Here is a 9,237-nt window from a genome sequence, read left to right on the forward strand (position 1 = left end):
ATCGCTCTATAATCTATTTTCTTTGCTTGTTGATATCCCAGAGACTTGTATGTTTCATATAATCTATTTGTTGTATTGTATCCCGCTGCCGTGTTTTATATTCTACTCACTCTATTGTACCTTTATGTTTAATGTTCTGCACTTGTCTAATCTAAAGTACCTTTAGAAAATAATTATACTATTTGAATTAATTGCCTTAGATTTACTGATGAAGGTGCATATAGTTTCAAATCATCCATGTCTAGATTGCATGTCAAGGTTTAACTCATTTGGTTGTCTCTAATTTGATACCCTATTTTTGTCCAATTCAATAGAGAGCAGATTTTAAGCTGGACAAGACCATAGTGGGCTTAGGGAGTTGCCCTGGAAAATACCTTGGTTTACTTTGATAGTGATGTTTGTTCTTTTTGATTGTCAATATAAAGGGTGATTATAGTAAGTCAACACTTCATCAGATATTGTAGGAATTTCACAAGTATTGCGTGTAGTTCATATATATATATATATAATGAACTGCTATTAACCATGAGTGTGGATAGAATCAAATGCTCTTTGGTAGTCAATATAACAACATGAAAGATTTATATTATTATTATTATTTGGTTCTTTTTTTGTATTTGCAGTTTGTCTTCTGTTGCACATTGGTTGCTTGTCACTCTGTGTGTAGTTTTTCATTGATTCTATTGTACTTTATTCTACTGTGTATGTCTGGAAGGAAATGAATCAAAAGGTAGTAACATATACGTACTTTGAACTTTTGAAGTGGGAAGAGAGAAAAGAACAAGGAGGAATTGTTATGAACCCCATAACTGGGTTACTTACCAGCAAAGATAGAGACATCTGTTGAAGTCCAATGGTACTATTTTTAACAGTATTTATTAGTAAAAATACACAAAAATAATATCTATGCAAATATACAGATAATATACGTCGTCAATACTAAACCTAAATTGCGGGTATAATAATAATCAATAAGAAACAAGCTCTATCATAGTCTAGGGGATAATAAATTGTCCGATGGAAATATACAGTTTGTTTCAGTTCACACAGGCTGCCGTCATTTATTTGTCGCTGTGTTGCAATTGTTGGAGAGAGAGAGAGAGATACAAGAATGGGAACAATTACTGCTAAGTGTTTTGCCAACCTTCCTTTATGATTTTGCTGCTGTGGCCGTTCAAGTATGACCTCTCCTTTAGCTAAACCATTCTTCCGTGATGAGCCCGCCACCCAGGCAAGGGAGGACACACACGAGCTCTCACTGGCTTTTGCTATAAAACGCTGTCACTGGATTTCTAGCGTTTCTCCTGGTGTGTCTCAGGGGTGTTCCCCAGACCCCTCTTTTATCCTCACTCACGGGGTCTCAGATGTCAATCAGGTTGGGATGATGCAATCCCTCAACCAGACCACTCTGGTTGTCCCCTGAGGGGTTTCAATGAATAGTACAGTACTCAATACACAATTCCTTCTCCAAGAGACAATAGCAGTAATCAGTGGTTCCGTTCTGCTTATGTCAGGAGACATTCCACTGGGTTATGTATTCTGCGTCTCTCTCTCTCTCTCTCGTTTCCTGGGTATGATGTGTATCTCTCCTGGGTCTCAGACCCGAAATAATGGCGATCCTGCGATTCTCAAAAAGGAGGGGGCGACTTTGCACCCTTCGGCCCCTCAGAGTTGCTTCACATTCGTAACACCCCCATCCTTCTAAGGATTTTTACCACAGGTAAAAATTTACTACAGAGTCTTGCAGAATTTCAGAATCTAACACAATACAGAAGAATTTTTTTTTCACTACAGAGTAATACAGTTAGACATTCAATTCAGCATCTAAACGGTTAGCGATTACATTGTCACTTCCTTTAATATCTTAATATCTTGTACCTTAATAAATTCCTGTAGCATCAGACTCCAATTTAATAACCACCTATTTTTATTCCTTTTCCTCAGCAAAACAAAACTAAAGAGTTGTGATCTTAGCTTACGTGTATATTACAAAAGTTTATGCAAATACTAATCTTTATTTTACTTTCAAACTTAACAGTCAATCTTCCATGGTGTTGTCTTTATTATTTACATGCTTTGTCGAAATCCCTTAAAACCGGATCCTGTTATTTAAAGTGGCATCCCATCAACCCTCGCCCCTTTTCCAGTTAACTCCCATGTGGTTAGCTTGCGTACCAGTGTGGAATAGGCTTTTGCATGCTCCTTTCATAAGAGTTATTTTATCAACAATGTTTTCCAAACTTAGCCCATTTTCTGAACGTCCACACAATTCTTTATTTTTAAGCAAGTCGTTAGTTTTATCTTCAGGACCCTTCATTCTATTAGTTTTCAGTTTAATATCTGCAAGCGATCCCTCTTTGTCCAAACAACATTTCAAATTCTGCCTCTTCACAGCACACCCTTGAATAACATTAGCGCATGGGGCACCTTTACATTCCAAATCAACCTGTAATTGATTCGCAGGCACCTTGGTAACAAGCCATTGTTTCTTCGGCCTGGTTACTGCTTCTGACACCAATCCCGACTTTAAATTTTCTTCATTCAACTTAGGAACTACACTTTTCCCTTCTTCTTCAATAATAATATCCACATCACCACCTTTTATCTCCTCACTAACTTTTAACACACCTTCGAACACAAACAACTGGGAATTCTCACTTCCCACTAGTACCACGGTTAACCCTTTCTTCACTGAACCAAGTCCATCTGACCCACAAGGACTGCATTCCTTTTTAACTGAATCAGATACCTCAGACTTTTCCTGAGTTTCATTACCAGGTTCAGTACCACGTGCATCCACATTTTGAACACACTCAAACGGGACCTCTGCCTCTTCCAGGCTTTCAATACCCGTCCCCTTTTCAAATTCTAAGTTCCCCTGATCCTCCCAGTTACTCTCTGGGCAACTCCCTTCCGGAGTAAACTCAACCCTGCGGGCTGAAACAACCTCATCTGCTAACCCAGCAGACTCTTTCAACATAACGGCATCCTTTTCATCTAGGACTGCCCTCATTTCATTATCGGGAACACCTTTAAAATTTTCAACTTCTTCCAACAGTTCTGCCAAGCCAGACAGATCATCCATGTCCAACCCTGGACCTTCTAACAGCCTTATCTGTTTCTCATCTCTACTCCGTGCCTCTATAAATTTCCTCCTGGCTAAGGGTAGGTCTACCTCCTCTCCTTTGCTCTCTTTCACCTCCCTATTCTCCATTTTACCACCCTCTAGCCCCTCTTGGTACAGGGTCGGTAAAAACGTCTCAGCCAAATTGATACTGGGCTGATCTAAACTGGTGTCTGTCTCTGCTGCCTTTCTTGACACGCTGCGAGTGATCGCGCATGCAGGATAGGTCTTGGTACCTAGGGGCGGGACCTCAACACTTACAGGCTGGTTCGTCAACTTCATGGCTGACCAAACCTCACCCCCAGCTAAATTGTTACCCAGAAGGACGTCCACGCCAGCTCTCGGAAATTCTGATCGCACCCCTATTTCAACTGGTCCAGATACCAGCTCACAATTTATAATGATCCTATGCAAAGGCACAGCTTCTGTCCCTTGTCCTATGCCTCTCAAAGCCACCTCTCCAGTCTCAGGACCAAAATCTAGTACCTAGTGAGAATCAATCTAGTACCTAGTGAGAATTAATCTAGTGAGAATCAATGACTGCTCAGCTCCAGTGTCTCTCCAGATCCGCACTGGAACTGGTGTTTCTCCCTCTTTCACCAACACGGTCCCTTCTGAAATAAATTTCTCACGCCCCTCTCATATTCTGTCTACCTGGGGCTTTCTGGTTGATTTACTGATCAACACAATACACCCTGTAGGACTGCTGCTTTCCCTTTTCCTGTCTCCTTCCTCAGAGCAAAGCACTTAGATGCAATATGACCCACCTTTCCACAATTAAAACAGGTCAAGCCAGGACCCCTCCTGCCGCCTTGCCTTTCTTCCTCCTTATTTTTACCACTAGCTCCCGGCTGAATCTCTGCCTCAGCCAGCAGGCTTTCTCTGCCATTCCCACGGTCTTTCTGGTAACTCTTATTCGAGGAAAACTTGGTCTTGTGGGTTAGGGCATATTCATCACCAAACCTGGCAAATTTGGATATGGACTTACTCGGCTTCTCGTTCAAATACATCCGGATATCATCCGAAACACAACCTTTAAATTCCTCAATCAGAATTAACTCCCTGAGACACTGAAAATCTTCTTCCACCATTTCTGCTGCACACCAACGATCCAAGAGCACACCCTTCTCATAGGCAAACTCTGCATACGTCTGATTCCACCCTTTCTTTAAATTTCTGAACTTTTGTCTATAGGCTTCAGGTACCAATTTGTAGGCCCGAAGAATGGCCTGCTTTACTTCCTCATAATTCTCATACTCCTCCTCGTCCACAGACAACGCCGCATATGCACGTTGTGCTTTCCCTTTTAACACACTTTGTAACAATGCCACCCACTGATTTCTGGGCCACTTCTGACTCACTGCCACCTTTTCAAAATGCAAGAAATAACTATCAACATCTGTCTCCTCGAACGGAGGTACTAACCTAAACTCCCTACTAACATTAAACCTCTCCTCTCGGTCTGGCCCTTGAGCTCTTCTCTCTTTCCTTAGCTTCTCCAGGTCCAGCTCATGTTGCCTCTGTTTCTCCTTCTCCTCATACTCCCTCTGCTTTTCAGCTGCTTCCAGCTGTTTTAACTTAATTTCATGCTCCCTCTGCTTTTCACCTCCTTCCTTCTCCCTTTTCACCTCTAACTCCTTTAGCTGGAGCTCATGCTCCCTCTGCTTTTCAGCTCTTTCCTCTTCCCTTTCAGCTCTCTCCTTCTCCTTTTCAGCTGCTTCCAGCTGTTTTAACCTAATTTCATGTTCCAACCTTAATTTTTCCAGCTCTAACTGAGCCGCCCCACTAGCTGGTACCTTTTCAGGGATATTTTCCAATACCTCAGCCGAAAACACATTCTTCTCAATATAATACAGTTATGGCCCTCCACATCTCCCCCTTTTTCATTGACAACCTCACCTCTGCAAGATTTAGTCCTTTCGCAATATTTATCAAGTCCGACTTTGTGGCAGCCTCTAGCACTCCAGAGTCGGGTTTTTTATAAATTTGTCTACGTCCATCTTTGCTGGCTACCCGTGTAACCAGATCCAAGTTTGGACTTAAAAGCCCGATTTACTGGCCCTCCAATTTGGTATCAAATCTCGAGACGAGGCCCCACGTTGTTATGAACCCCGCAACTGGGTTACTTACCAGCAAAGATAGAGGCGTCCGTTGAAGTCATTGATACTATTTTTAAAAGTATTTATTAGTAAAAATGCACAAAAATAATATCAATGCAAATATACAGATAATATACGTCATCAATACTAAACCCAAAAGTGTGGGTATAATAATAATCAATAAGAAACAAGCTCTATCGTAGTCTAGGGGATAATAAATTGTCCGATGGAAATATACAGTTTGTTTCAGTTCACACAGGCTGCCGTCATTTGTTTGTCGCTGTGTTGCAATTGTTGGAGAGAGAGAGAGATAAGAATGGGAACAGTTATCGCTAAGTGTTTTGCCAACCTTCCTTTATGATTTCGATCTGTCGGTGTCTCATTGCTGTGGCCGTTCAAGTGTGACCTCTCCTTTAGCTAAACCATTATTCCGTGATGAGCCCACCACCCAGGCAAGGGAGGACGCACACGAGCTCTCACCGGCTTTTGCTATAAAACGCTGTCACTGGATTTCTAGCGTTTCTCCTGGTGTGTCTCAGGGGTGTTCCCCAGACCCCTCTTTTACCCTCACTCACGGGGTCTCAGATGTCAATCAGGTTGGGATGATGCAATCCCTCAACCAGACCACTCTGGTTGTCCCCTGAGGGGTTTCAATGAATAGTACAGTACTCAATACACAATTCCTTCTCCAAGAGACAATAGCAGTAATCAGTGGTTCCGTTCCGCTTATGTCAGGAGACATTCCACTGGGTTATGTATTCTGCATTTCTCTCTCTCGTTTCCTGGGTATGATGTTTATCTCTCTCATTTCCTGGGTATCAGACCCGAAATAATAGCGATCCTGCGATTCTCAAAAAGGAGGGGGCGACTTTGCACCCTTCGGCCCCTCAGAGTTGCTCCACATTTGTAACAGTATGTCTGGAAGGAAATGAATCTCAAGGTAGTAACATATACGTACTTTGAGCTTTGAAGTGGGAAGGGACTGAGAATGCATGAGCTCCAGCTGGGTACTTTGAGCTTTGAAGTGGGAAGGGACTGAGAATGCATGAGCTCCAGCTGGGTACTTTGAGCTTTGAAGTGGGAAGGGACTGAGAATGCATGAGCTCCAGCTGGGTACTTTGAGCTTTGAAGTGGGAAGGGACTGAGAATGCATGAGCTCCAGCTGGGTACTTTGAGCTTTGAAGTGGGAAGGGACTGAGAATGCATAAACTCCAGCTGGGTACTTTGAGCTTTGAAAAGCCTGCTGAGAGTGAGCTGGGATCCGCAAGCTGCTGCAAATGGGGAAGGGGTAGTCGGTAAGGAGGCGATGCATCATTTCATTGTGTCCTAGTAAATCTGTCTGATAAAGGGGATTAAAATGATACTGAGACAAAATGAGACATCAAATGAATTCAGAAAAGTGCCCATGGAGATAGTAAGTATTATCACTCACAGCCGCAATCTGGAAAATGTTTGTGATCTGAAATGATAGCAGCTCCACTGGCTGCCCCAAAGGGCTGTCATATTCACTTGGGAAACACTTTTCAGACTGCACGCATACCCATAGATTTTCATGGCTTGTCTTTTTGTTTCATGTCCCTCTCCTGTGATGTTGGGGCTCTAGCTTCCTGTAGTGAAGCTCACTGAAAGCTGAAATAACTGCATCTCCATTTTCCATCAGACTGGCTTCCACATTTTGCACTTGGCAATGGCCCTTAGCTTTCTGAACAAAACCCAGGCATTTTCCCACCAAATGGAAGCAGGCTCAAAACTAGAAGCCCTAAACGTACTGACTGTAAGATCGTAATAGTAAATGGTTTTGTTTTGCCACTAAGATTCCTGGTAAAATGGAGGGCTATGGGTAACACTAGGTAATTTCTAAAGTAAGTACATGTTCGGCACAGCGTTGTGCTGTAGGTTTTCTGTGTTTCTATTCCCCAGGATATTTCTTGGTGAATTGGCCCTCTGATCCGGGTCAGGATTTTCAATCCATTTCAAATCTAAGGGAATAAAAGGAGTCTTGAGTGTAATGTAAAAGAGAAGGTAAATTCTTGTATTTTAATTAACTCAGTTTAATATTTAATTATTAATGTATTTTAATTAATTTTATTTGGGTTTGTTTTAAAAGCCTATGAAACTTTTTGTTTCAAAGGTATTCTTAATACTTAAAAAACTAATAATTACAGGGTTGGAGGGCACAATGCAAACCTATAGAGGTGGGTGTAGAGATTTTGCTGTTTGCTCACTGTGCAGAACCTGCTCTTTTCTTGGCATTACAGGGGCTGCAAAGAAAAAAGCCATTAGGACCATCAGAGAGGCTGTTGAGTGAAACTCTAGAGATGGCTATGATTCAAGAGGCATGAACCTTGGCCCAATGCTGCTGCGACACAAGCCATGGTGTGATCAACCCTGGTTGGGTCACCTGGGTGAGAGAATGACTTGTGTTCAAAGACCTGAAACGGCAGCTGACCCCAGGTTATATCACTGATGATGTATCCCAGCGCCTGAGCATCAGGCTTAAAACCTTTGACAAAGGTGTTCAAATACAACGCTTTATCATTACACTTCTGGGGCACTTCCACCGTTTGGGGCACGTTCTTGGAGACTGAAATGTCTTGGGCCAGCAAAATTTGTCCTCAAGATCCAGAAATATGCATGTGGGGAGACCCTGGGTAGTGATTTCTGGTGTTCAGCAATGTTAGCTCCTAAACACCAACCACAGTTTGTGAACATCGGTTATTGTTTTAACTGCCATCTACAGCTAACTTTATTTATGTGTCCCACGCCTACCTCACCTCTTCAGCTGCATTGCTGCTCCTCTTTCACTTTCCCTTTTTCTCTCTATTCTTACTTAACCATTGTTGTTTCTCGCTTGTCATTGAATTGAAACTCTAAGCAGTGTTTGTTCCAAGGCTGGGGCATGGACCCTCAGTTTATTATCCACAGACTCCCCGCAACCCCCCCCCCCCCCCACCCATAGAACAAAGCTAAGTTTGCACAAGGATTTTTCCCAGTCTAGATTTCCAGAGCAATGTCTTGGGGGCCTTGAATTCATTGATGAAGTGACCTCATCCGACAACAAGCGTTAAACCTTAAAAGTATTCTTCCGCTGCCTGTCTGCCAGGAAGTATCGGCAGACAGTATTGGTATTAGGAATTTCTTGAAGCATCTTGTAACAAGATCTGGATTTGCTACATTTTCATGCACACTTGTAAGATGATGAGAGAGTAGGGAAAGGAGAGATCATCACCACATAGATTAGAACATCCATAATCAAGTTTTGAGTATCCTTCACATTTCCTCCCCATGGTTTTGAATAATGACCTGATAGGCTGAAAGGCTGTTAGTGTGCTCATGACTCAGTAACATCTGCTCTGGAATGTTCCATGGGGAACATTACTGACTCTAACCCTACCGATAACCCACATAAAATAAGGGGCAATTTTTGAGACTGGAAGATTACTTTTCTCTGTAGGAGGTTGGTTGCAATGCTTATTTTCACAGCTTGTACCAATCTGCAGATTCAATATAAACTTTTTAACTCCTTATTTCTTTATCCTGGAAGCATTATTTAAATTCTGGCAAGCTATTTAGCTGTCTACTTTCAAACAGCTTTTATTTGTATGGATCTTGCAGTTTATAAAGTAAATGAATAAACTGAAGAATCTGCATTTTGGTTCCATAAATCTTTTCTTTCTCTGAATTTGATTTCCATATATCCACTATCTACAGGACTGTACAAAAGTCTTAGGCACATGCAAAAACTGTTGTAAAGCGAAGATGCTTTCAAAAATGATGGAATTAGAAGTTTCTAAGTATCAAAAAACTTGCTACAAAGATCAGTAAACAGTTAAAAAAAACTAAATCAAATCTATATTTGGTGTGAACACCCTTTGCCTTTAAAGCTACATCAGTTCTCTTTGGTACACTGTCATGCAGTTTAATACGAAAATCGGCTGGTAGGTTGTTCCAAGCATCTTCGTAAACTTATCGCAGTTCTATAGACTTTGGCTGTCTCACTTACTTCTGTCTCTC

This window comes from Hypanus sabinus, chromosome 7 (genome assembly GCF_030144855.1).
Source record: "Hypanus sabinus isolate sHypSab1 chromosome 7, sHypSab1.hap1, whole genome shotgun sequence".
In the NCBI taxonomy this organism is placed as follows: domain Eukaryota; kingdom Metazoa; phylum Chordata; class Chondrichthyes; order Myliobatiformes; family Dasyatidae; genus Hypanus; species Hypanus sabinus.